Below are 20,260 nucleotides of genomic sequence, written 5' to 3'. Positions count from 1 at the left end.
AACATTGGGTAGCAGTGCAACATTGTTGTTGCTGGAAGTGGGTATGGTATGTGTTGTGTATGTGTGTTGGTACTGGCCATATGGTTGTGGACCTGCCTGGCATATCTGCCCTGGATACCCTTTCCTACAGTGCATTTGTGTGGAGTTGGCGTCTGTTGACTCCTACAGTGATTATTGTCCCTGTCTTGCTCTCCTTTCAGGACAATGTTGTGGTGTTCTGTGCTCCCTGCCTGGGCTGCTGCCTCCATTGACACATATGTCCAGCCACTGCCTGCTCCACAGTCTACCTCCCGTCATTTTGCTCCCCGCTGTCACCCTCCCACGAATGTGCAGGGCAATGGGTTGCCACTTGTACACATATTGGCAGTTCCATACATACTCATGGCAAATAAACACGTAGACATGGACTGTGCTCATTTGTAGTTTATTTGTGATGTATAAGTGTGAGGGGTGATGACTGGGGTCATGGCTGCAGAAATCATAAGAATGGCAAGGCCAGCTGTAGGTAGTCCAGGTCCAGTTTGCTGGCCAAGGGTAGACAGAGATGTGGGAGTGGACAGTCAACAGGGTGTCACACACAAGGGAGAATGTTCAGGAGAGGATCACTTCCTGGCAGTGGTCATGGTCTGGGCATCATGGCCGGCTGGATATCTAGTTGGACGTCCTCGCTTGTGTGGGGTTTCCTCAGCTACAGAGGTAGGGGTGCTTGTGTCCTGCGAGACCTGTGGCGGGGCCTCCATGCCACTGACTGCCACTGATGGTGGGTGGTGGACTCACGCATGACAGTGGTCAGGTCCTTGAGCACCCCTACAATGGAGGTCATCGTGGTATTGTGGGCATGCCACTGTTGCATGGCCTCCCAAATGGTATTGCCCCTGCAACCTCTGGGTCTCCTGCACTGTAGCGAGGATCATAGCCACTGTGTCATGGGTGTGCTGGTACACACCCAGGACTTGGTTGAGGCCCTTCTGGGCAGTTAGTTGGTGTGGCTGTCCCGACCCTTGGGTCACGGTTATCCTCCTACTACCCCTGACCCGCTGGGCCTATGCCCCTGGCACAGTGAGCCCATTCCCAGTAGCAGTAGGGCGTCATTGTCTGGGGTGGATGCCCTTGACTCTGGCCGCTGTACCACGGGGCACAACTCTGAGTGATGGGTCCTTGGGGCACTGGTTTGGGGTTCTCTGTCTAGCTGTGGTATTGTTGCCACATGGGTAGGGTCTTCCAGTGTGACCAGGGTGGGTGTGCCGTTGGTGGACTGCCAAGTGACCCCAGATGGCCCAGGTAAGTCGTCCTCTTCCAGACATCTAGTGGGGCCTTCATCCTGGGGAGGGCTATCTTAGCCTGGAATCCTCTGCAGGGTGACAGTGGCAGGGGTACCTGTGGATGGATATGGTAGATGTTAGTTGTGTGACTGTTGTGTCCCTGTTTTGAAAGCATGCAGTGGCTCAACTTGTTTCCCAGTGATAGCAATGATAGCTGCTGCACTGCAGACATTGTTTTGGATTGGATTGTGGGAGCTGTGGTTCTTCACATTGCGGTTGACATCCGTGCATTTGGGGTGTGTGAGTAGGGATGGTGGGAGTGGGATGGTGTGGCATGCAGAGGAGGGACGTGGGGTGTTTGGGGTGGGGTCGGTGGGGTGGGTTGCAGTGGGTTGGAGAGTGGTGGGGTGACATGCTGGGCATGGGTGGTTGGTGCTTGGTGGGAATTGCTGACTTACTGGTGTTGAGCCCTCCGCTGATGCCAGTCAGGCCCTCAGGATACATGATGTCCAGGACCTTCCACTCCCAGGTTGTCAGCCGGAGGGGAGGTGGTGGGGCCCACTGACGGTCTTATTACTGGCTATCCTCTGCCTGGACGCCATGGAACGGACCTTCCCCCTGAGGTCGTTCCACCTCTTCCTGATGTCCTCCCTTATGCGTGGGGATGTGCTGACTGCGTTGACCCTGTTGACGATCCTTTGCCATAGCTGTGTTTTTTTGGCTATTGGTGTTTGTTGTACCTGGGCACCCATGAGCTGTGGCTCGATTCTGATGATCTCATCCACCTTGACCTGCAACTCATTGTTGGGTAACCGTGGGTGCTTCTGGCGTGTCATGTTGTGGGGTGGGAATGTGTTGTGCATGTCAGGTGGCGTATGGGGTGTGTGGTGATATGGGGGTGTTTGACTGTGCGTGCTGGGGAGCTGCAGTGTTGTTTTGTGCAATGTGTGCTGTGTGATCTTTGTTTGCTGTGTTCAGTGTGTGCTTAGTCTCAAGGGTGGCTGTGGCTGCTCCTATTTGTTGCAACAGCTTGCTGGGGGGGATGGTTATATGGTGGCATGGTCAGGTGTGCGTGGTGTGTGTATGGTTATCAGGTGTGGGAAATTTGAACTAGGCAATGTGGTGTTAGCTACTTCCCGCCGTGCCTTTTTGTGCTGCTGCGGTGCGAACCGCCTACGTGTCCGCCGTGCATGTTCCGGTGTTCTGGAGGTTGATTCATAATATGATGGTCAGAATGGTGTTGGCGTGGCGGGGCCAGCGATTGATCAGTCACTTATTCGCCGTGGGTTGGCCTGGCGGTGTTGGTTTTGTGTCTGTATTTTGGCGGTTTGTGTTTTGTGATTTGTAATCCGGCGGTCGCTATTCTGCCACCACTGCTGGTAAGGTGGCACCATTTCGCACGGTTGTCTTGCCCAAATACCACTAAACTCGTAATGAGGGCCTTAGTACTCTCATGTAGTGCTTGACTCATCCAGATTAGTGAGGTGGAGCCGCAAGTCTCATTCAAACGAGTTGATGTGAGGATAGTCCAGGCTTCTCCAACAAGTACCTTGTGAGCTACTGGTAGTTCTCCAGTTACTTTTTAAGTAGATATTGTGTGGGCATTCCAACTTACTAAGCAAGAAGCTTGTACTTGGTTGAATTATTATATGTCAACCAAATGTGAAAAGTTCATATACGAGGTGAAAATGAATGTATTTTGAGAAGTCATAAACATAAAACCTTATGTTCTGATAAAAGTTCCAATATATATCTCCAATATACATTTAAAGCGGAAGTTTGAGTGATAAGCCATGTGGTATTAGAGAGACTTATTACTAATATTCCCTTTGTGCAAGGGGCATTGCAGCTATGGTTGTTAGGTGTTGCCATTATAAAGGCATTCTAAATGGAAAATAATATTATTGTTACTGTTGACTAACGCTGCTTGAAGCACTAAGTTGGCTACTGCTGGTAATCTTACATATGGTGGCCTCTAATGTAATCGTGTTCGATATGGTTGCAACACTAATATTATTGGTTGCTTGGGGTGATTTTCACTGGATAGAACTAGCTCTTATTACTGAAAAAGTTGTAGACTCCTAGGTTAGACACTCAGAATACAGTTTACACCCTTGAATCAGTTAATAAGGGCAATCTCTTGCCATTACTATTCATAACAAACAAAAAAAGAATTATATTCTTCAACATTACAGACTGAAACAGAGTAGCAGACACAGAGATATGCTCCAGAGATTAAAGTAATAGTCTTTGGGTTTCAGTTGCAGAGATTTCGTTTTGAGAGGTTTAGATTTCGTTTTGATGAGATTTTGTAAGCAGTGATTTTGTTTCTTCTGCCCACCCCAGCATGCAGCGGGGGCAGTGGGTCAGCCCACCTCAGTCATTGGCTGACTCCACAGTAAGTGACGTCATTCTGCCCTTTCGCAAGGGACACATCTGAACACAAAGCGGTTCCCTTCAGTGCGAGAGACCATGCAAATATTTGCTTTTTCAGATAAAAAAATATTTTTGTTTATTTCCATTTTGTTTAACATTGGCAAGGGTCCAGCGTCTCTCACCACATTGTTTTATAACAACCATGGCAAAATAAAGCAAACATTCACAAAGCCAAAAGGCTGGCAGCCAACACCACACTGTTTGGCTTTGCCAGTGCTTGTTTCTAAATCAGGGTAAACCGATTTAAAAACAAGCAAACCAAAAAGGAAACCCAGGGAGTTAATGGATAAATGTTGATATCCCGAGTGGCCAACTTGCACCTACTCTGTATTTTCCTCCACACATGTGGACTCATCTCCTCACCAAAATAAGATGCCAACAGTTGCTCTAACCTTGAAAGGCAAGTAGGAGGCTCGTCCTCTAAAGAACTCTATTTATTTACGCTCAGCACCATAACAGCTCATTGCTGCTTTTGAGGCAGCATTTTTAACAAGACCAGGCAATGCATAATTGTATTTAAATACTTAATGAAAGCTCTTTGGCTCCTTTTCAGGTCTTCTTGGATCTTGCTTGCTTACACATGGAAAACAATCCATCTTACTTCATAATCTTCTGTCAGTATGTCTGTATGGAGAGTCTCCCCTGTATTTCTCGATGAGTCAAAATCTTTCAAGCATTACTCGGCTGTAAATGTACAGTGTCTACACATGCTCACTGGTACTCGACCTCCTAGGGCCTGAGGGGGAGAATTCTGCCTGGTGCTTGGGGTGAAGCATTGACAACCATCATCATGTCATAAATTTAAAGTGGCCACCTGTTCACAAAGGTTACACCTGTGCTCATCTGGCCTCTGGTGCCTGACAGAAGTGCACAGTCTCAGTAGTTACTAAATACTGCTAGCATATAGGGAATTTTCAATTGGCAAAGAGTACACAGCTCTCCTAGTTATTAAGCATAAGTTGCTAGAGGATTTCAGCTGAGGAAAAATGAGAGATGGTGGCTTGTGTGACTGGAGTCAGATGTGAAGGGGCATGTTAGGATATCCAGAGCCTAGTTCACCTGATTTCTGCAGAAATGTAAAAAACTTACATCTTCGCGTTAGCCTTGTGGGAACCGCATTGCCTCTGGCTTCCCTATGACATACAACTGTATCTCATATACAGATGGTTGCAGTCAAACATTTCCTCTGGCACAGACACCTATGTGAGATGGGACTTTTATCAATGGTACGTACGCACCATCAATTGCAGGAAACACAATTTATTTAGGACATCAAACAGGTGGTTCCAATAGTTAAAAAATTAGAGTTACCAGGGTCAGCTTATTGATTGTATAGCCCCCCCCCCACACCTGCTCAATTTGTGGGAAGATCTCACAAGCTTTTTCCTGTAAGTATTTATTGCTGTCAAGAATCAACATGTTATCATCAGTATATAATTTAGTCTTCCCCATCTGAACAATAGGAGGTCTAATATCAGTATTCTGCCTAATTGCAATTGCCAATGAAGAAAGTGATCAAAATCCGCAACAGTGGGGAACCCCTGCAGGGTCCCTCAACAAACTTGTAATTTACCCACCTCTGTGGCATTTATTAAGATATTGGATTCAGCATTCAGATACATCCTATTCACCAGACCGTGATCTGGGAAGACACCCCAAATTTGGCTAAAATGCTAAATAACATTTCCCAGGCCACAACCATGGCAGAAATACTATTGACTGAAAAATAGTCCAATGCTTTGGCTTGGTAATGCGTATTCATACCAAGCTGACAATATCATGATGGATTAATTTTGCTGCTATCAAATTAAATCCATTGGCCGGAAGCATCATAATAATTTTATAATCAGAGTTCAATAAAGTGAGTATGCGGTATGAATTGGAATCTTCCTCCTCTTTTCCTTTTTTTAAGAAACTAACAATGTTACCCGCACTAAAAGATGTTAGAATAGGGCTACCTTTCAACATTGTATTGTGAAGCAATAAAAGGTAATCTGCCTATATAATTTAGTCTTCCCCATCTGAACAATAGGAGGTCTAATATCAGTATTCTGCCTAATTGCAATTGCCAATGAAGAAAGTGATCAAAATCCGCAACAGTGGGGAACCCCTGCAGGGTCCCTCAACAAACTTGTAATTTACCCACCTCTGTGGCATTTATTAAGATATTGGATTCAGCATTCAGATACATCCTATTCACCAGACCGTGATCTGGGAAGACACCCCAAATTTGGCTAAAATGCTAAATAACATTTCCCAGGCCACAACCATGGCAGAAATACTATTGACTGAAAAATAGTCCAATGCTTTGGCTTGGTAATGCGTATTCATACCAAGCTGACAATATCATGATGGATTAATTTTGCTGCTATCAAATTAAATCCATTGGCCGGAAGCATCATAATAATTTTATAATCAGAGTTCAATAAAGTGAGTATGCGGTATGAATTGGAATCTTCCTCCTCTTTTCCCTTTTTTAAGAAACTAACAATGGTACCCGCACTAAAAGATGTTAGAATAGGGCTACCTTTCAACATTGTATTGTCAAGCAATAAAAGGTAATCTGTCAATGCTTCAAGGAAAGATTTTTAAAATTAATTCGAAAAGCCATCAGGGCCACAAACCTTACCATTTGGGAGACGTTTAACCACCTCCACCAATTCTTCCTTGGTAAAGGGGTTGATAATACTTTCCCTATCCCCACCCCAAATTTGGCTAAAACGCTAAATAACATTTCCCAGACCACAAGCTTAAATGCCTTTTCTGTATCCAGTAAGAGAACTATGGCAGAAATATTGTTGACTGAAAAATAGTCCAACGCTTTGGCTATGTAATGTGGATTCGTACCAAGCTGATGATATCATGGTGGATTAATTTTGCTGCTATCAAATTAAATCCATTGGCCGAAAGCATCATAATAATTTTATAATCAGAGTTCAATAAAATGATTAAGTGGTACGAATTGGAATCTTCCTCATCTTTTCCCTTTTTTAAGAAACTAACAATGTTACCCGCACTAAAAGATGTTGAAATAGGGCCACCTTTCAACATTGTTTTGTCAATCAATAAAAGGTAATCTGTCAATGCTTCAAGGAAAGATTTTTAAAATTCAGCCAAAAAGCCGTCAGGGCCACAAACCTTACAGTTTGAGAGCCTTTTTTTCACCTCCACCAATTCTTCCTTGGTAAAGGGGCGGATAATACTTTCCCTATCTTCCTTAGCGAAAGAAGGAATAGTGAACCCTGCTAGAAAATCCCCCAAAGCATCCGCATCCACCACTTGACTCTGACTATATATTTATCTATAATGCTCTAATCTGATTTCACCCACTTTAATTTGCTTTGTACACCGAACCTCAGAGACCAGGCATTTCAGAGCACGTATTGTATTACTAGCAGCCTGCTCTCGTGCCTGCCATGCTAGGAATCTCCCCATGAAATGACCCTCCTCATAGACCTTTTGCATATAGTGGCAATCCACCACATCATACTTAGGGCCAGATTTACAAAGCCCTTGTGCCTCCTTGTGCCACACTGTCATTTTTCTTTAATACCAATGTGGCGTTAAGAAGGCCATTTCTCCGCACCATATTTACAAAGTGGCACAATGCTATCATTGTGCCACTTTGTAACCCCTTGTGCTACAATACACCTGCACCAGGATTAATGTATGCAAGGGGGGGCGTTTCCACGCAGAGAGGCCACAAAAAATGTCACAATGAAATCTACAAGATTTCACTGCAACACTTTTTTCCATCATTTGTAACGCCTTCTTGGGGCAGGGGTTAAAGTGATGGGCCCATAATAACCTGTGGGCCTCCTTAGTGCTTTGCTGCACTATTGTCATACTTTATGGCACTAATCTAGCAAAGTGCCTGAATAGCATCATAAATTATGACGCTCTTGTGGAAACTAGTGCCATTGTGTGCTGTATTGTAAATATGGTGCAACAATGGTGTCGTTAGGTGGAGCAGTGGCGGCCCAAGAAAAGTGGCGCATTGGTCACACCACTTTCATGTAGATGTGGCCCTAAGTATAGTACAGATAACTTAATGCCTGTTTGGCCTGGTCAAACGCTTTCCTATTCACTCTCTATGGATGTCTTATAAATCTATCTAGTCTATTGTGAACATTCTCTTCTAAAATCTGCGTTGTTTTATACTTCTACTATTAGCGCCATCTTTCACTATTGCGAGCCCCCTTATATATGCTTTTAAAGCATCCCACACTACACTTGGGGAAGCCGACCCATGATTCCTACTTAAAAACTCTCTGATCTCCTCTTTACATATCCAAACCCATCCTTCTTCCTGTAGGTGCTGCTTATTAAAAATCCACCTCCAAGTTTGAGGCGTACCTCTCACCACCAATTCCTCCAAAGTGAGAATTGTGAGGTCTGAAAAGCTGTTAGGGAGTGTTTGTTGACCCTTAAAAACCAGGGCTTTTGAAAGCAAAAAAAATCAATCCGAGATAAAATGTGAAATCGACTGGAGAAATGTGTATATTCTACTTGGTCGGAAAACCCACCCGCCAAAGATCAATAAGTATCAATAAGTGTCAAGATTCTTTGATAATTCAGCAAAACCTTTGTAACTCTAGGTTTTAACTGTTTTTTTTAATTTTTACGGAGGAGTCTATTCTAGGGTTCTGGAGGAAGTTAAAATACCCTTCTATAATAATTTCCCCTGGAACTTGTAATAAAGACTGAAAAAAGTTCCTCATAAGGCCCAGGATTATCTTCCACTGTGGCATACAGGCTCACAAACGAAAGTTACCTAGAGAACATCGAACAGTTCATCCATCACCAATGTCCATTTTTATCACTAGCAATGTCCACGACTTCAGTTCCTAGCTTTTTGGCCACAAAAAATGTGGTGCCGCGATGTGTCGTTTGGACAGACAAAAACCCTCTATACAGCTTTTAAACTTGGAGAATTACAGAAGCTTCTTGGCCGGGATATGAGTTTCTTGCAATAAAACTACAGAAGGATTCTCAGCTCTAAACCATGCTTCTATTTCACACCTCTACTTATTATTAAGGCCGATGACATTTAAAGAGGCCACCTTCAAAGTACAATTAGACATCATCCCTACTTTCTCATCTCAGGAGGTCAGCAAAGAACTCACCAGAGAAAGAGCAAACATGCTTAAAAGTGCCTAATGTGCATAAAGTGACCAAAATACAAAAGTGCAAACCTGTGGCCCATACTTGACCAATATTTAAAGTGCAACCATTGAATAAAGTGCCACCTAAGCTGACCATTATTCTAAACTTCTAACTGCTTACACTACATAAGGTACATATGTATCGAATCTGATCTATAACTAACTGGACGTTAAAGTGCATATGCTTCCTAAAACACATCCCCCTCTCCTAACTTGTGCAGTCTCTGCCAACAGACCATCCCACACACAGTAAACCTGGTATCACACAGCACTGGAGTCAAACCGCATAAGTATCCCCACTTCCCAACCTTCCAGACAGGTGTGTGATCCAGCAAATTCATCTTCTTGGATCTCATTTTTTCAAGCACTTTATCCCACCCCCTATCACTGCCCCCCCTCCTTAGCCCCAGAGTGTCCTGTGTCCGAACCCAACCCCACCTGGGGACTCCTCTCACCCCCGAGCAACACCTCCACTTCCTATTCTTCCCCCTACTAACACTGCCCTCCAGCCCCTAATGAGGTGGCTTGACATGGCACCATTTGTCACCTATGGCACCCAAGGGAAACTTATAACTGTGCAAACTTATAGCTGTGTGTGTGTACAAACCCCTTTTGCCACCAGTTCTTCCATTTTTATGACGCTTCGGTAGCGCAGAGTGCAGACCCACATCTATAAAGCCATGCAAAGACACTTTGCATGGCTTTTCATGGCCTTGTAGATATGGTGATGCATTACCTTACATTGCATACTGGGGGTGTTCCATGGGTGTTGTGTTCGGATTTCCAACGCAACACCCATGTATTTTGACACATTCCCAGATTTACAAGGATTTGTAAACCTGGAAATGCGTCAAAACTGTATGCCTCCTCAGGGTAGTTGAACGAGGAGAAATATCTTTATTTCTCCTAATTTTTTCCCCTTTCTATGTATGCTGCATTCTCCATGGATTGTGTTTGGGCAGGAAAGTGTTGCAAACTTTACAAAAGGTAGCATTCCTTAGGAGTCGAGGTAAAAAGACATTGCAGTGTCAGTTCGAGTACTTGATTTACTCGCTCTCTCTGCCCATGGGTTTGAGGGTGATAGGCAGACGATAGTCAAGCATCAATGTCTAAAGATGTGCAAAGACTGACCCAAAACCAAGAAACGAACTGCGGGATACGGTCAGAAATAATGACGGAGGGCAGACTATGTAACTGCCGGATATGTTGCACAACTAGAGTGGAAAGAGTCTTGGCGTTGTGTATTTGTCTCAAGGCAACGTATCGGACCATTTTAGAAAACAGGTCAACCACTATCTAAATAGTATTGTAACTATTGGAATTGGGCAATTCTGTAAAAAAATCGATACTTATCATATGCCAGGGATGTGGGGGTACAGGTAAGGTTTTTAACAGACCTGCAGGGGCGGTGTGGGAAGGCATGTTCTGAGAACAGATGGGACAGGTCTGGACATAATCATGCACATCCTTGGACAGTGTAGGCCACCAAAACCATCACTGATATTTGGCTAGGGTCTTGTGAATTACAGGATGTCCAGCTAACCGGGTATCATGACACCAAGTTAATGCTTCTTTTCTTAATTCTTTAGTGGGAACAAATAAGGTGGTACCATGATATTGGAGGTTGTTATGGACATGATTATCTTTATCTGTTACCCACAAATTTAAGTTTTTCTGACTCATGCTTTGACTAATTCTATCCAAAAATTATTTTTGTTCATAAAGGCCTATTATGTCTTCAGACGCTCTGCTGTTCCGAAGTGTCTGTTCCTGAATCTGGTTCGAATAACCCGACCTGGATAACAAGTAAGCCTTAGTCTGTTGCGTACCTGGACAATAGGTAATGATGAAATTGTATTAGCTAAAAAAACAACAACCATCTTACTTGTCTAGGGTCAAGGCTTTTAATGATCACAAGAACTGTAGATTTGTACGATCAGTATATATTGTAATGTATGTTGCTCCCCTAATAGGTACTTCTCCCATTCTTTAAGCACAACTTAATTGCCAATTGTTCTTCTTGTGCTACTGTATAGTTCTGTTCATCGGGCACAACTTTTTTTAAAAGAATGCTACAGAATGCATTTGTTCAATGGTGCAGTCGCGTTGTGACAGAATACCTCTTAGGGCAACCTGTGAGGCATCTGCCTCTACAAAGTACAGAAAGTTGGGATCTGCATGTCTGAGCACTGGAGCCATAGTGAATTTCCCAGTGAGTAGTTTGAATGCTTTTTGTGGGCTCCTGGGACCAGACAAAAGGTACCTTTTTTGTAAAATCTTGGTAATGATACTTACTATGTCTCGAAATGGGTGATAAAGCGCCTATACAAGTTTGGAAACCCCATGAAACATTTCACCTCGCTGACCAAGATTGGTGCTAGGCAATCCAGGATCACCTGCAACTTTTTCTGATCCATGGTAATGCCTTCTTAGGATAGGACATATCCCAAGAACTCAACAGAATGTGTGTGAAAGGTACATTTGTCGAGTTTTACAAAAAGGTCATTTTCCTGAACTCGTTGCAGCACCTTTCTGATATTTTCTATGTATTCTGCCATGTTTTGAGAATAAATGAGAATGTCATTGATGTAAACAAGTGCACAGATGTCCAGTAGGTCTTGCAGCACCTCGTTTATAAAATACTGGAACGCAGCAGGAGCATTACTCAACCCAAAAGACATGACTGTTTATTCAAACAACCCCAACTTGGTTAGAAAGGCTGTCTTCCACTCATCGTCTTTTTTAACACAGATGAGGTGGTATGAGTTTTGCAGATCTAATTTAGTGTACACCATGGACTTTCAAACCTGATCTAGCAAGACTGGTATGAAAAGCAATGGATATCTGTTCTTAACAGTAACCTTATTCAGGGATCTATAGTCTATGCATGTGTTTAACTCACCATTCTTCTTCGGTATGAAAATGAGTGATGAAGAGGCTGGGGAGGTGGAATGACAGAGGAATCCCAGGGCTAAGAATTCATCCAGATATTTTTGTAGGTATTTAGGCTCTGGCTTCAAGAGAGCGTACGCGCAACTGCAAGTAAGTGCTGCGCCCGGAATTAAATCTATGAAGCAATCATATTCTCTGTGGGGAGGTAAATGTATGCGTTATTTCATAAAAAACATCGTGAAAATCCTGGTATTCTACAGGAATCTGTGCTGTGCATGCTTGAGTTAATGCTGCACCCGTCAATGCAGACACGACTTCCTGCGGTTCCTTATAACAATGGATATGACAAAAATGGGAATCCAGGGTGACAAGGCAACGGGACAAATCAATGAAGCGATTGTGAAGTTGAAGCCAAGGGACCCCTAAAATAATGCCAATGTTGGGTGTGTGTATGGGGTCAAAGGTCAAGGACTCTGTATGCCCATTCTGGTACACAAGACTAATAGGAACAGTTTCATATGTAATCATTCTTGAAGAGAGCTCCGTATCATCCACAGCCACAACTGGTTCTGATTCTTTCTTCTTAACACAACGAATATGCAAGGATCTGGCTAACGCTAGACCAAAAAAGTTTCCTGTAGCTCCATAATCTAAAAGTATAGGTAATACCTTTTCTGCTGTTGATTTAAAAGTATTAACATGGCAAAAGTAGTGAAATGTTGTGGAACTTTATTTGAAGTGTTTGGCAAAAAGTGGGGGGTCTATACTAAGACCTTAACTGATTGGTTTACCCCTACGTCAGCCAGGCTCCATAGTTTTCCTTTATCGAACTAGACAAGACAGCAACATTCTTTCGAATGCCTTTCGGTTTGACAGTATATTCACAGGTGAAATGCCTTGCATAATACAAACACAGATTCAGGTTTCTTCTTTGATCTTTTTCTTCTGTAGTTAACAGACTGCATAAACCGCGATTTGCATAGGTTCAGTGTTTTACTGATTCTCAGGACTAGATGTATGAAAAAATGGGTTTGCGACTCGCAAATTGCGAGTCGCAAACCCGGACGCTGGATGGTGTCCCTGACACCATCTGCGAATCGGAAGGGGGTCGCAAAGACCCACCTCATTAATATTAATGAGGTAGGTCGCAATTTGTGACCCCCCCCTTCCGATTCGCAGCACTCACAGGGATGGTGGCCTGCTGGAGACAGCAGACCTCCATGTCTGTGACTGCTTGTTAATAAAGCAGTTTTTCTTTTTTTTGTATTGCAGCCCATTTTCCTTAAAGGAAAACGAGTTGCAATACACACAAAAAAAACACGTTTTTGTTTCATTTTTTCAGAGCCATTCACAAAGGGGAAGGGGTCCCATGGGAACCCCTTCCCTTTTGCGAATGGGTTAGCACCCATTTGAAATGGGTGCTAACTGCGAATTGCTTTGCGACCGCGTTCGCGGTCACAAAGCAATTCTACATCGCGATGCAAATCGCAAATAGGAAGGGGAACACCCCTTCATATTTGCGAGTCGCATTCCCATTTTGCGAGTCGGTAACCAGGTTACCGACTTGTAAAATGGGAATCAGCATCGCGCAAACAGTGAAATTCGCTGTTTGCACCATGCAAAACGCTTTCTACATCTGGCCCTCAATCTCTATCGCTGTGCTCTCTGGGCATACCACTAAAGGCCTAGGTTCACCGCGAGAACGTTCTCCCTTCTGCCTTATGTTCTGTCAACCTATGATCTAAACAAACAACTAAATTAATAAACTCAGAACAGTCTCTTGTGAGACTCACAATATGTGCCAAAGAGTCTTTCAAGTCATCTCTCAAATCTCTATAAAAGAGAAACATTTGCTTCTCATCTGGCCATTGGGTTTCTGTAACCAGTCTACAGAAGGCCATAATATAAGTCAGCAAATCCTCACAACCCTGACGTAAATTCAACAACTCATCACTAGCCTGAACAAAGGTGTGTTTAGCAAAGAGATGGCGCATCATCTCTTTGAATTTTACAAAATCATGTAATAAGGGATCATTGTTTTCAATGAGGGGTATTGCCCAGTAAGAAGCTGTGCCCCCAAAATAGGAGATTACAAAGGCTACCTTAGCTGTGCAATTGCACTGCCTCCAAAAGGTATCAAATGTATTACAATCTCCAGGGGCACTGGAGTGGGAATAGCTACAGTGACATGCACAGGAATAGCATTACCCAGGGAAGATGTACTAGTGGGATTTTTTATTTCACCAAAGTGTGTTGGTTGTAAAACAGGCCATGTGTCTTTAGGAATTGTGCTGATCCCCCTAATCAGCTAACCAGAGTGACTGACGGGACCATATCTGACTAACTCATCTTTTAGTGATAGAGTTTCCTGTCCATTGTTTGCATCTCACCCTGTACCTCGGATAATGCCAGAGCTAAATTGTCAACTTGCAATTGGTCGTCCAGATTGTCTGAGTGGTGAAAAAGTGTGAGTCTTGGCCTTCTGTCATGCACTCATCTGGTTCCAGCATCAGGGGTGATGCTGGATCTCCAGTCCCATCTGAGGCTGCACATTGTAACAAGTAATGACTGCGTAGGTCCACTGACAGCCTCCAGAAGGGAAAGAGGGTTATGATAAAGCAAGAAAAAGATGAAACTCACGTCTCTGCGGGAACTGCTCGACTGCCTTGTTCACTGTCTAGAAGGTCAGAGCTCTCTGAATCTCAATCTTCTCTTTGCAGATGTGATACACTATAAATACCAAAAGAGAATGTGACGTATAAATTCCCAATTTAGAATCTCAAACAATAGTTTGCCCTTCTGGTACACTTACAGGCATCATAATAAACTATGCATGAAAGAGAGCAGCAATCAATTCAAGATCAAATGGTGATGTTCCAGAACTCCAGAACATACAAGATTTCCGATTCTAAACAAATACAACTTTAGTCTCTAGGAACTTATTCCAAGGCACTCAATACAACTTGTCAAGAAACACGGTGACAAACCTTCAGTTCATGAAAGAAGACTTCAAGCGCTACAATGAATGATTCCAGAGAGCTGGGCCTCAGGGTTCAGTGCTCCAACAATGTTCAAAATTCAAAACAGGCTTGTGCCTTTAGGGAGATACTTCTTGAAATATTGCTAGTCCATGGATTAGTGTGCACTAACCTGAGAGTTAAGTACTTAGCCTTAACAATACTGGAACAGAAATCCGAAGGCGACAGGAAACTTGATGCTAGAAGCTCAAGAAGAGGCAGAATCGTAACTCATGAAGAAAGACACTGGTAGTGTTGCAGACGGCAGAATCACAGAATCATCAGGAATGCTTGAAATACTAGAGCACTGGAAGCTCTGGGTGAACCAGAAGAGGCTTCCGCTGGACTGGAATACTGGATGGTGAGTGCAGGAATTATGCTTGCGCATGTCGGGAACAGGTTTGAGGCTAAGCTCAAATGCAAGTTAAGAGCAGCTATATATACAGGAAGCCAAGAGTGTTCCAGAAGGGTATGTGTCTTACATGAGAGCATGGAATATTCCAATGAACCGGGGGGAAAATCACGTTACAGAACAACGAAAATGGGTCTAACAGGTAGCAGGACCCGAAGTGCATGAAGGTACAACCCAATGGTCCACGGTGGAAATGTGACTATCTTAAATAGACATGTGATATCTGAGGGTGCAAACTAGATGAAGCTTGCATAGCAACTGAACAAGAGGATCAATGGTTCGGACTTCTTGTGAAGGGGGAAACCATAGAGAGAGCTTGGGCTGAGAGGCACCACTAGGGAAGAAGGCATGAATAGGAATACTCACATTAGGGAGGTGCCATAAGAGAAGGTTGACATAAGCCCGGAGAGTAAAACCCACTGCACATAGGGCACAAGGTGGAGTCGTTACAACCGGGCATTTGAGAACTGAAGTGAGGGACCCCGTATGCTAGGAGGGGACATGTGAGATGCTGAGGCCAAGGGGTCTGGGCCATCGCCCGAAACAGAGAAAATGCTGTGACTGAGGTGGGACCATACCACATTCTGTGGACTGCACTGCAGGAGGTCTGAGAAACAACAGGACACTACCGGAGCCTTGTTGGAGAAAGGAGACCAACCAACATCCCTGGAGAAGGAAAGTGACCACTGCACGACCGCCGGAGCAGAAGCAACCCAGACTTTCTGAATCCGCAGGGAGTGTTACTCAAGGAAGAGAGTTGGCGCCTGTCAGGTGCTGATGTGTGTAATCGCATGCAGCCCAATCTTGCCGATCCAGAACAGGACCGCAGAGCAGCGCAAAGGGTTCCCCCCTACCACAGCAGGTAAGCCAGGCTTTTTGGGCCTCAGGTGGACTACCACCATTGGTGCTACAAATCCCTATACTCTAATGACTGAACTTACTAGCAGATTAAAAGGGAAGGACTCTTGAGTACAGGCCACTAGTTTACATTCCCTAGATTTGGTCATCAGTGAATGGGGAATAACATTGAGCCCATGTCACTAGCAGTGGGAGGACATGGAGTGGCCTGACAACTACTAGACACCCTACCTCAAGGGGGATTGTGTTATTGCTTTTGACTGTCATTCACCTTTGCATGCATAGAGTTACAGGTAAAATACTTTTTTCATATAAAAACAAGTATTTGACTGGCCATTTACTTAATGTTTGCGCTGTTTGCGTTTACTGATCTGCCACCTCCCCTCCACCTGAAGGAGCCTTGGCTGTTTGAGCTACGCTACTGTAATGAGAGCCAGGTTCAGAAGGGATTGCTTGACCCCGCTGAGCAGGATCCATAGTAGGGTGGGCCCTAGGCCATCAGAAATAAAAGGCCTCAGCCAATTCGGTTGGGCCCAGTACCACCTGGCCTTCTAAATTATGTCTGATAAAGTGTATGTCTTTGACATGCAAGTTTCACTTTTGTACATTGGATTATATTATTGCATAGAGTGGGAATTCTTGGAAGTGATAGTTTCTCAATATGAGCGTAGACATATTCATGTGCCCTTCCCCACTCGCAAATATGTGGCTTATGTTACTATGGCTAGATGGTGCAACAAAATATCTAGTAAACCACATGCAAGATATGTATTTCAACGCGATCTGTAATGTGAGGATGAAAGAAGAAGAGGCTCAATGAAATACAGTGCCTGCCTGGGATCACGCAATGTGGTTAAATGGGGAAAGCCGGGATTGAGCCAGGGTTTCCTGGTTTCACATTGTGCCGTTTTTTCTTGTCCTTATTACATCAAAGGTTAATGCTCTGAAGTAATTATTTGATGAGCTAAATCAGTACACATATTGCATGCTAAATCATATTGAGACAAGAAGGGTTCGTAGACAAGAATTAGAAAGTTAAGTTAGAGGAAGTAAGACTCCTCTATGTTAATGTCATCGGCTTCCGCAGACTTAATGAGGCTGGTTACAGGAGAGCCCCAACACCTTACTGAAGGCACTTGCATAAATTAGCAAAACAAAAGATTACTCCCAGCCACTGACACCCTATCACCCGGAATAGTAGTTGGCATTATTCAGAACTACAAAGACCACAATGCAATGTAAAAACAGGACTGGACGAGCTGCTCACATTTGATCTCGGACATCTTCCTATGTCTGTTCCTCTTTTGTTTTCCTTTCCAGGCTCCTCTTCTATCCTTTCTCATTCTTCGTTCTCCTCCGTTGTCTTTTGCATCTTTCACTACCTTCTTTCACTGTCCCTTTATTCTTCGTGTTTCCCTTATCATGCAATTTTCACCATGATCAAACTACACGGAAACTTCGGGCCCCAGACACAGGAGTGGTGATTGCAAACCGGGCAGGCTCTTCAGACAGCACACCCAGTTGTAACATTAACATCAGACGCTTGCAGAACAGCTTTCATTACAAGTGTTTCATTTCTCCTTTCAGGTTTAGCTACTTCTCGGTCTGGAATTGCTCACCCCCGCATTACAGGGAAGAGTGATCTAGTGGCGGATTCTTAGGAACAAGGAGTGGCTGCAAGAAGACGCTTCACCAGCTAGATACAATGCTCGTTTAGTCTTATGCAGTGTTTTCTTTTTACATTGCAACTCTGTGCACGTTTTGTCCACAACGCCCCCACCCCCCCCCCCTCCCCCGTCCACAACGCCCCCCCCCCCCGGCAGAGATCCCAGTTTGCAGAGAGCCCTCCTTTGAAGCTTAGTGTTCACCTGCAGGGGAGTACCTTTCACTGGTGCAGCAGGTGCAGTGGCACCACGGCCCAGAGGCCAGAGTGGCCCGCTGAATCCTGATTATTCCTGTATTTTAAAATTCAAACAGCACTATGACCCATTACACGCTGGCTATGCTACGTGCTTACCTGCGGAGATGTGTTTGCAATCTTCCTTTGAGTCCGGCATATTTACAGTCCAGGGTAGGGTCGGCTGAATTTCCTATACCAAAAGCTCAGCTGATGTTGCAGTGGAGTGTGACCTTTGGTGAAATACCAAAGTGCTCCAATTAGCCACATAACATTTTTAACAGGTTATTGATAATTAGAGGGACAGGTTGTGCTAACCTCTTTTTTCACAGCTCACATACGCATAGAAAGCCGCAAAAAAGTGGTAGATTACTCAGTAAATTATGTACACTGTAGGCCTGCCTGAAAGTCAGTATCCTACCGCCTAAATTGGGAGGGCCGGCAAGTATGCGAAGCTTGGATTACCTAGGGCTTGTGGGCCCAAGAAGAACTCCAGCTGAGCAAGAGCCAGGCCACTGTTTCGATCAGGCTTGAGCCTTCAGTGGCTCGTCCACCTCTACTTTTGTCCATGTGCAATCACATTTTCTTCCCTACTTTTCGACCAAATTGCTCTATTTCATGTTTCTAAATCTTAGTTTTCAGGAAGTTCCATTAGATGTTTCTGCATTTTTTGCTCGGCGGACCACCCCACTCTTCTGAATTCTCTTTCTCCACCAAGTATTACTAGATCAGATCAAATTAGTTTCACTTTTATGTATCTGATCACAGGTCTTAGGTATCCAGTAAGGGTTCTACATATGTTATTTGCCTATACATTTTGGCGGTGTGGGTGGAACTGGCATGGTGGGCAATCTGGCAGTGTCTGAAGGGTGGCCTGTCAGGTGAGTATATAGGCTAGTTTTCTAGCTGTTTGAAAGCCTGTTTAATTGCCTGCAGGGCCATTGCTTACAGTTCATTTCACTGATATAACCACAAACCATGCCTGGAGCAAACACAAATGAACGTAGTCTCCAATACCATACAAAACATGTATACAGCTTGTCTTTACAAGTTCAAAATTAGTACAGATTTGCAAATGTGGGGCACTTTTTCAGCTGTCTGATTCACTACCAGTGGCTACTTTTTATTTGGTGCTGGAACCTATTTTCTGTCGCAATTCAACCCTTCGGTAGTCCTTGATATTCTTTCCTGGTTCATTTACTTGTCTTCCTTTATTCTATTTTGTTATTTTCTATTTTCTTTTTTTTCAAGTCATGCCTTTAAGAGGTGACTCTCAAATTTTCTTTCTATTTGTGTGGATTGTTTTTTATTATTATATGATATGGTTGTGCCTCCTTACTGTGTAATACACTTGCAATACTGTCTTCGGTTCAGTGAGGCTGTTTTGTAAAATCTTTAGGTCAACCCTGGGCAGCTGTGGCTCTGTGGAGCGAGGATTAAACAAAGGAACTAGTGTAAAGCATTTAGAAGTACCAAATAAAGAAACGAGAAAGTCACACAACATAAAATAATTTTTATACCAGTTTATAAACATAGATTATATTTTAATTAATTTTTAGACAGTGAGATGAGCAAAACCAACTAGAGGGTTTTGGAGATATAGATTTTCAAGTAAAATGTAAACCTCAGCCTTTTTAGTCCAAAGCGCAATCAAACATTGGTAACTGTAAAGTTTAGAATCTTTGGAAAAGTTTGAAAGAGTTGTGTTCGGCTACTCCGACCTGAGTGGGGAGAACAAATACGGTATGTAGAAGGTCAAGGGGGCAAGTAAGGAGTAGTTGGACAGTTACCTGGTCACCAAAGCAGTCTCAAGTCCAGTTCCACACTTTACCTCAGGACCACCAAAGCATTCAATGGAGTGGCCCTGATGAAGGGGATGCAGGATGGTGAAAGATGCTGTGGGTGCTTTGCTGTTGATGGGGGGGTGTCTTTGCAGTTATTCCTCATTCCACAGGTAAGGTGCAGGGACTTTGTCCACAGGGCTTGCAGTCCTCTTTGAGCCAGTAGAAGGGCAGATATGACTGGGCTGCTCCCCTCTATACACAGCGGGTTTCCTTTGGTGAAGGCTGGTGCCCCTCTTTAGTGTCCATTCTGGACTCAAATGACACAATCGGGTCGAGCAGACTCGGGGGCAACTTTTGGCTGTTGAGAAGCTGTCTATTGGGTTGCCCAGCTGTTATTTGTAGAATGTGGCTACTGATTAGCCAATGTAGGCTTCTTCAGCTTTGATGATGCTGGTGATGCTTCCAGGGAGTCAGCAGACTGAACCTTGGAGTCACTTCTTTGGTCTGGGGCTCGGGAGCGACTTTCCCATGAGCCAG

General features: G+C 44.0%; 1 long non-coding RNA gene across 1 annotated transcript in view; it reads left to right on the top strand.

The window, feature by feature from the left end:
- The window catches only part of LOC138294172 (uncharacterized), a 105,229-nt gene that overhangs the window by 7,068 nt on the left and 77,901 nt on the right, over positions 1 to 20,260 (top strand). The window contains exon 2 of the long non-coding RNA XR_011203239.1: positions 10,589 to 10,703. This is a non-coding gene — a long non-coding RNA (uncharacterized lncRNA). The remainder of the gene's footprint in view (positions 1 to 10,588; positions 10,704 to 20,260) is intronic.

This window comes from Pleurodeles waltl, chromosome 4_2 (genome assembly GCF_031143425.1).
Source record: "Pleurodeles waltl isolate 20211129_DDA chromosome 4_2, aPleWal1.hap1.20221129, whole genome shotgun sequence".
NCBI classification, from domain to species: domain Eukaryota; kingdom Metazoa; phylum Chordata; class Amphibia; order Caudata; family Salamandridae; genus Pleurodeles; species Pleurodeles waltl.
This window is presented reverse-complemented; position numbering and strand designations above follow the sequence as displayed.